This window comes from Triticum aestivum, chromosome 3A (assembly GCF_018294505.1).
Source record: "Triticum aestivum cultivar Chinese Spring chromosome 3A, IWGSC CS RefSeq v2.1, whole genome shotgun sequence".
Taxonomy (NCBI): Eukaryota; Viridiplantae; Streptophyta; class Magnoliopsida; order Poales; family Poaceae; genus Triticum; species Triticum aestivum.
This window is the reverse complement of record NC_057800.1, coordinates 13,043,049-13,051,669: the sequence shown is the minus strand read 5'-3', so window position 1 is coordinate 13,051,669 and position 8,621 is coordinate 13,043,049. Positions and strand designations below refer to the sequence as shown.

The following is an 8,621-nucleotide window of genomic DNA, read 5'->3' as shown; positions in this document are numbered from 1 at the left end:
CCGAGAGACGCCAGGTGGGATCTCAAGGACTTGGGGGCACAGGCGAAGAGGAGGAGGCGCGGAAGGGGCATGGAGGGGAGCCGTCCACGGCGGCCAACAAGGACGTGGGTGGGGCGGCGCGAGGCTGGCTGGAGCCGCGCGGGGCAGGCCGTCAGGGGACCGAAACCGGTCTCGCCGGGTCAGCATGTGGCAGCCGCCGGGAGGCGAAGGCGCGTGGTGGTGGGGTGGGGGTGGGGGGATTGGGGCGTGAGGAGCCAGATCCGTCCCGCCGCCACCTTCCTAGGGTCCGGCACGTCTTCGTCGGCCGGCCCTCCAACGGCAGCGACGCGGGGGTAGGGGCGCGGGAGGAGCCTCGCTGGTGCCGGCTAAGATGAATAGAAAAATATTATGTACGCATTAATTCCAGGTGAATTTTCCTGGTTTCAATTTTATATACATGCATGACCAGGTGAACATGTCATCAGATATTCATAGTACTCACTATGTAAATAGTACGTTTATAAATGAAAAATAAATCATTTATGGTCTTGTGTACTTACTCATTAGTGTAGTCGCGGTCGGGATGGTTGCGGCCATGTTGTTGGGGACGAAGTTAATGATTGGACATGGGACGAACATGCGTGGCAACTGGCAAGTGCCCACCGAGAGGGGCACACGTCTGGAATTAGTACAACTCCCTTAATTAAACCGTTCGGTTGGGTGATCTGTTCCAACTTGTATTAGTAGGAAGGAATAGCTCAGGAGCAGACCGTGCGCTGTTGGAGCCTCGACCACTCGGGACGCACAAAGTAGGTTGGTCCACGTGTTGGCGGTTCGGTTAGGATTGCCTGACACCAAGTCGACTGGGTTAAGTATATCAGTTAAGGACTACTCCCTCCGTTTTAAAATAGATGACCTAACTTTGTATTGACTTTATCGCATTTTGGCCGTGTTTATTGCAGTGCATAATCTTTGACCTGCTCTATGATTGTGTGTTACTTCGTTCACGCCGGAGACCATTTCTAAACTCGACAGATTAGTAATCTACTACGCAAAAACCAAAAGTATGCCAGATCCGTAGTTAATTTCCACATGAAGTTAGGCGGTGCACGAAGACCGTGCGTCCCGGCGTGCAAAGCAACGCACATACATATATACATCGATCATGTCGATCCAGAGTCTAGAAAGAAGATACACATTCCTGTCATCGAAAGAGACTCTGCGCATCAAAGATCAAACTCCTCCGTGTAGTTAGGCAGGACCATCGACCCAAAACACTGTACTTACTTACCCGAGCCGAGAGCGCTTTAATCATGGGTTTAGTCCCTGTCGCGCCGACCTAACAAGTAACAACGACGACGAGTGCATCATGTTAGACCAAAAGTCAGGCGATCGTCCGGTTATAAAGCCCGTGGTGCCACTGTTGTTGTTTCCGTTCCTTCTTTTCGTGTCATCCGTGTTATGAAAATAAAATAAACCAGGGACGTGCCTAAGTACAGACTGATGATGGCCAGACAGATCACGGGCCCAACCAACCCCCAATCATAGGCCGACATCGCCAGTCACGAGCAACTAACCCGCCTCGCCGCCGGTCAACCGCCGGTGCAAATTGGTGGCTCTCCCAAGGGTGCAACTGCGAAAGGTGCCACCTGGTCAGATGGGTACAAAAGGGAAGGGAGGAGAAAGCGAGCAGCAGGTCGAAGCCAAGTCCTACACCGCAACTACGCCTCCCGCCTTTCTGTCCCCGTCTCTCTTCTATCTTCATGTAAAGTTGTCTACCGTCGACGAAGAAACAAGGGCGGAGGAAGAGAAGAAGAAGAAAGCTCGACCGCGTCGCCGGCCTCGTGCGCGGTGAAGGAACAGGTCGCCGGTCGCACGAGAGGATTGCCTGTTGTGTACACGCCGAGGTGCCGGCCAGGAGGGACAGAGGAAAGGGAGATGGGCGCCGGCGAGGGGAAGCATGGGAAGGGGCTGGTGAGGAGCTGGGCGCAGAGGTACCTCAACCTCGGCTTCGTCGCCGGCTTCCTGCTCGTGCTCCTCGCCTACATCGTCGTCACCCAGCAGTTCGTCATCACCTCACCGGAAGGTACGTACAGTACGCACGTGGTTGACCGACCAACAAATCTTCCCTCGCGCCTAGCTAGCACGTCGCTCGACTGTTCCATTGCTTAATTCTCCATGTACATCTGCAGCTGTGCCCACGATGACGCCGCACCGGAAGCAGGCGATCAGCGCTCCCGGCGCCGGCGAAACAGGTGAGGATTCGATTCACGCTACGTCCTAGTAGTTCCCAATCAAAATTAATTTACTACTCGGTTAAGAATTCGTTCCAAGTCAGCATGTTGGGAACGTCGATCGATCTGCTCATGCGTCCGCTTTGTTACTGATCTGATCGCGCCATGGTAATCTCCTAATCCAGGGACGCCGGAGGCTCGAGTAGAGGACAAGGCGGAGACGAAACCTGTGGACGCTTCTTCCGGTGATGAAACTCCAAATGAGGAGGAGCAGCAGCAACAGCAACAGCAACAGCCGGGTAAATGCATACATATACTCCGATTACAAGCTGCTTCAGACTTCACCAGTGGCATAGTATTCTCGTATCTTCTCCTAGTAGAAGTAGAACGGTTGATCTCTACCTGCATTTTCAAATGAATTGATGGATGGAACAATGAACGAAAGCGAGCCGTTGTTTTGCCAGATGCGGAGCCGGAATGGAAGAAGCCGGAAGACACGGTGGCGACGGAGCAAGAGCCCCCCAAAAGAGACGACACCGCTGCCGAACCGCTCGGTACGTCCCAATATTCATTCCCCTAATTAAACAAGCAAAATCAATGTGCTGTGATGTGATGACGCATTTGTTCCTGCTCGGAAATACTGTATATAAATGTCTTGATTCGATTCGATTAGCTTCCGGACGTATGTATAGGTACGTGTATGGCCACTAGCATGTTTGGACCATCATTCATGTTATTTAATCATTCTTTTTTACTATTTCCTTCGTATCAAAATTCTTATCTTAAATTTGTCTAAATACGGACGTAACAAGTCACGCTTTAGTATTAGATACATCCGTATCTAGACAGATTTAAGACAAGAATTTTGGGACGGAGTGTGAAACTAGGCAATTGCCATATTTTAAGCTGGACCCCTCAAGTGTGAAAATCATCTGCATTTTGTCCCTTGTTCCACTCGGAGCTGTTTTGACAATGACGTGGCAGCAGTTTCGCATGCATGCATGGCAACCAAATAAGCTGTTTTCCTTGTAATAAAAAGGGGGGAAATACGATGTAAATGTTCTAGTAATTAATAAGTAACTGAAAAAAATATGATGAATTTATAAAAGCAAAAGAACAAAGAACAAAGTTTGGGAAGCTATGTAATTCTTGGGATTCGTCAATACTAGGTTTGCTTTCTCGCTCTGTTTCATTTTCAAAATATTCATACTTTTCTATAACTTTTGTTTGTTATTACGTCTTTTTTCTTCTTCTAAAATTGCACTTTCGTTCTTCAGTTTTCCAACTTTACATTTCCACCATGTTTTCTACTAAATCTTCAACTTTTTTCCTACTAAATTTTCATTGAGAACTTGTAGTCTCCAAACAAATAACATTTTCATATTTATGTCCTATCTTCAAAAAAAAAATTCCTCTATTTTTTCAATTGAATTGAGTTTTTAAAATAATATTTATGCTTTTCCCAAAGAATTTTCAATGGGGCATCGGACCAAGTGTTGACTACTTTGGGGAATTTAGGGACTTTTGTGTTGAAATGTTCTAGCATCGGACCTAACAACACCAACCAAGTATGAGAAAGTCTTGGGTGGAAAGAAAAGTTGACCACTTACGGGACTTCACAACACAAAAGTTAGTTGATTTTTCCTGATTTAGTTCCAGGATTTAATTTGATTTATCAGTGCATCTTCAACAAAAATGGTCGATTAATCATTCTTTTTTGCTGATTGGAATTTTCTTTATATTTTCACAAGGAAGGAAATGCTTCATGATTTGTGTATCTTTTGCTCATCTTTTGTGTGCTATACAGACAACGGCAAAGTGGTGTGCACCACGGAGGGCCCCTTCTCCGACACGTGCGACGTCTTCGGCAACGTCCGGACCAACGGCACGGCGCACACCGTCACCCTCGTCCCGGCGACCCAGACGGAGAGCCGGGAGTGGAAGATCCAGCCCTACGCCCGCCGCACCATGTCCGGCATCTCGGAGGTCACGGTGACGCAGCTCGACTCGACCTCGGCGGAGTACCCGGCGCCGGCGTGCACGGTGACGCACAACATACCGGGCATCGTGTTCGCGCTCGGCGGCCTCACGGGCAACTACTTCCACGACTTCAGCGACGCGCTGGTGCCGCTGTTCATCGCGTCGCGGCGGTACGGTGGTGAGGTCCAGCTCCTGGCCAGCAACATCCAACCGTGGTGGCTCGGCAAGTACGAGGCCGTGGTGAGACGGCTGTCCAAGTACGACGTCGTGGACCTCGACCATGACGATCAGATCCGGTGCTTCCCGAGCGTCACCGTCGGGCTCCGCATGCACAAGGAGTTCGACATCGTGCCGGAGCTGGTCCCCGGCGGCACACCCCTCTCCATGGTCGACTTCACCGCCTTCCTCCGCGAGACATACTCCCTGCCGCGCGTCGCGCCCGTCAGCTTGATGAAGGGCATCAGCCCGCCGGAGGACCAGGAGAAGAGGAAGCCGCGGCTGATGCTGCTCCACCGTGGCCACTACCGGAAGTTCGTGAACGTGCCGGAGATCGTGAAGGCGGCGGAGAATGCCGGGTTCGAGGTGGCCATAGCGGACCCGCGGTTCGACGTGCAGGTGGAGGAGCTGGGCCGGTCGGTGAACTCGTTCGACGTGCTGCTGGGCGTGCACGGCGCCGGGCTGACCAACGCAGTGTTCATGCCCACAGGGGCGGTGGTGATCCAGGTGGTGCCGTACGGCAATCTTGAGCGGATGGCGAAGGTGGACTTCGGCGACCCCGTGGCGGACATGGGGCTCCGGTACCTCGAGTACAGCATCACGGCGGAGGAGAGCACGCTGCTGGAGATGCTGGGGCCGGACCACCCCGTGATCAAGGACCCGGAGTCGGTGCACCGGAGCGGCTGGGACAAGGTCGCCGAGTACTACCTCGGCAAGCAGGACGTGCGCGTCGACGTGGAGCGCTTCGCGCCCACGCTCGCGTTGGCCATCGAACATCTCCGGCAGAAGTAGAAGATTGCATCGGCCACAGAGAATTTGTTTTTTTTTGTTGGTACAAATTCGGGGCATTCTGCGGCCTCTGAATTGGGTGGAGCATACATACATAGAATAATTGCTGGTATATTGGTTGATTTATTTACCTCAAGTGAATAGAAAAATTAACTTGTTTCAATAGATGCAATGTGTTTGGTAAGGAGTTACTGAACAAATCAAGGGTTTGAAACTTCGTACTGCGCCAAAACTCAACGAAAAGTTGCATTGGAAGCTGTTAATACATCGTTTTTGCCAATTCTCACTCACATGACTACGGATCCATTTTGTTAACTATATGTGCTCTTTTTTTTCCTACTGCCAAAAGGTTTTCACACCTGTATAGATTGGATTACTATAAAACCAGAATTGTTGGCAAAGTGATAGCAAAAAGGCTTCGTGAACAATGTCCAACCTTCTGTCGCATTGTTCGTGATAGAATTCATACATCGCCCATGTGTTGTGCACGTCCCATCTAATGTACTCTCTCCATTCCAAAATAAATGATTTAACTTTATATCCAAAATAAATGATTTAACTTTATACTAAAGTTGAGTCACTTATTTTGAAACAGAGAGAGTATTTGTGAAGACTCAAGACAAATTTGGTTGGTCCTCGTTCCCCGTCATGGCAACACCTTTTTAGACTGCTTGGATTCGATCCAGCTGACGCAAGGCCCGGGACGAATACCACAGTAATCTGTCAGGACGTGGGGTATTTAGATAGACAAGTATCTACGGGATGCCTGCAGAGACTGAAGTTCGAGTGGACAATAACAAGAAAAAAAAGGTTAAAAGTACCACTAAAAGTTAAAATTTTTATATGGTATCTTCACCGAGGTATGATTTCGACAAAAAACGACCTCACACGTCGCAATTGTCAAGGAAATAAAAATTGTTGTTTTTTCTCATCATGACCAGAAAAATTAAACGTCTTTTCTTTTACTGCACTTTTGTGCGCCTTGCATGGCTAGCCATCCACCTTGTGTCCAACTTGTACCAGCATCGCAATGTCAACACGTATGGTTACCAGCTTGAATGCTTGATGGTATACCACATAAGTTTGATACATTTAGGACATCTCCAACGCCGAGCTCAAATGAAGATGGTATCCGTGAGCGCACTGGTTCAGACCAATCTATAGATATGGGTGAGCAGCCAGCCATCCAACTGCATGTCCTAAACATCCGTCAATATCCTGCCAATTTCAAATTCAAATACATAGCGTCCAATCGCAACTGAAAAGGTCGATGTTCATAGTTTTGACATGCCCGATGACAAAAGTATCCCAGTCCAACTGTCCGAGCAGAAAAAAGGGGGATTTGTTGGCCCTGCTAGACCGGCTATTTGAGCCTCCACGCTCACTCAGTTGCCGGCTCCTCCTCGCCATCCGCTTCCTTCTTGGCCATCTCCAACTGCTCCTTCAAGGGCTTCAACATCCTAAGATGGACGACATGCACGACCATCCTTGCATCGGCATTCAACTCCTTCTCTTCAAGGTCAACATTTTTGAATCTCCATTGTTTCAAGTGGTAGCAATACTTGCACATGGTCTCTTGGATGGTGTACCATCGATGGCTGAGCATAATTAAGGGCTCCGTCTTCCGACCGAGGCGATTGGACGCCGACGCAGCTCAACTCGACCTCCGCGGCGTCCCCATCACCGACGTGCACGGTGACGCACCGCGTCCTGGCCATCGTGTCCACGCTCAGCGGCCTCACGAGCAACTACTTCCACGAGCTCAGCGATGCGCTGGTGCCGTTGCTCGTGGCGTCGCGGCGGTACGGCGGCGAGGTCCAGCTCCTGGCCAGCAACATTCAACTGTGGTGGCCTGGCAAGTACGAGGCCATCGTGTGGCGGCTGTCCAAGTACAACGTCATGGACCTCGACCATGACGATCAGATCCGGTGCTTCCGGAGTGTCACCGTCGGGCTTCGCATGCACAAGGAGTTTGACATCGTGCCGGAGCTGGTCCCCAACGCCCCTCCCTCCATGGTCGACTTCACCGCCTTCCTCCGCGAGGCCTACACCCTACCCCGAGCCCGCCGGAGGACCAGCAGAAGAGGAAACCACGTCTGACGCTGCTCCACTATGGCCACTACCGGAAGTTCGTGAACGTGCCTGAGATCGTGAAGGCGGCGGAAAAGGCCGGATTCGAGGTGGCAACGGTGAGATCATCTCTCCCCACCCTTTGCCGACGCTCAAGGTGAGATTACCTTTGTCCACTCGGGGCGTCACGGTGACAACGGCATCGCCGTTGAGTGTGGGTTTCTCTGGGTCGCCACGGTGTATTCGTGATGATTTGGAGCTTCATTTGCCAACCTTGGTTGCGTCCTGTGGTGGTCCGGCCTCTCTTGTGCTTCGTCTCGGCTGCTTGCTGGAGGCGTCTAGTAGCATAGTCCTGATTGCGTGTCTGGCGTGTTATGTTGGGTTTTCTTTCGATCGGTCTTTATGATTTTTTTTAAAAAAGGAGGATTACCCCCGGCCTCTACATCTGAGCGATGCATGCAGCCATTTTATTAATTATTCATAAAGACCTTACAAAGTAGTACATCAGATAGTCTGAAGGCACTATCTTAGCAACAGCTATCGCTACTGCTATCTACCCGATGAAGGAATGCCGATGGTCCGAGCCTAATACCAAACAGACATCGCACCAAGCGTAACATCTAAAGCCAGAGACCCCGACCAAGCCACATACAATCAGTCTTTATGATGATTTTCTCAACACCATGTACCGTTTGACGGTGTGGTTTTATTTATAAAGCGGAGAGAAAGCCGGTACCAAAGAAAGAAACACGGAGGTTTGGCGGTATCTGGGCCCACATTGGGTTGGCGTTGGAGAGTTGATAGGATAGGAAACGCATTAGTGGAGTGCTAATCATGAGACATGGGAGCAAGTACAGGCTGACTGACAGACAGGAACACATGTTTTCGCGCATATCCCCTCGCCGGTTGGCCAAATCTCGCGTAGACCATTACGGACCATGTACGGATTCTCATTTCTGTTCATGAGGTCCCTCCTGAGGTGAGCTTCCTAATTTGTGCTACAAAGCGCGTTTGTCACTGTTCCTTTTTGCACTTGTGATCGACTCGCTGGTCGCCAGTATATTTTTTTCGTATATATATATATGGTACTAAATAAAAGAAAGACAGACACGTTTCGTCGGTGGAGTCACGGTCGGGTTGGTTGAGACTCGAGAGTGAGATGAATGATTGGGGAGTTAATTGCTGCTCTGCATCAAGCCGCTCGGTTGGGTTGGGTGCTATGTGCACTCTAGTGTACTGCTAGGGGGTTGGGTGCTATGTGCACTCTAGTGTACTGCTAGGGGCGTAAGTGCAAAAGGGACCACCGATAAAACGAGCGGACGCGGAGGCTTTGGAACCCCAATCGAAGCCAAA

At 50.3% G+C, this 8,621-nt stretch overlaps 1 pseudogene across 1 annotated transcript; it reads left to right on the top strand.

Moving 5' to 3' along the window:
* The first annotated feature begins 1,615 nt into the window (after positions 1–1,615).
* LOC123059839 (beta-1,2-xylosyltransferase XYXT1-like) lies at positions 1,616–5,363 on the top strand (annotated as a pseudogene). The gene is made up of 5 exons (XR_006427608.1): positions 1,616–2,065; positions 2,172–2,234; positions 2,399–2,512; positions 2,678–2,767; positions 4,021–5,363. The product of XR_006427608.1 is annotated as a beta-1,2-xylosyltransferase XYXT1-like (transcript).
* The last annotated feature ends 3,258 nt before the right edge of the window (positions 5,364–8,621 follow it).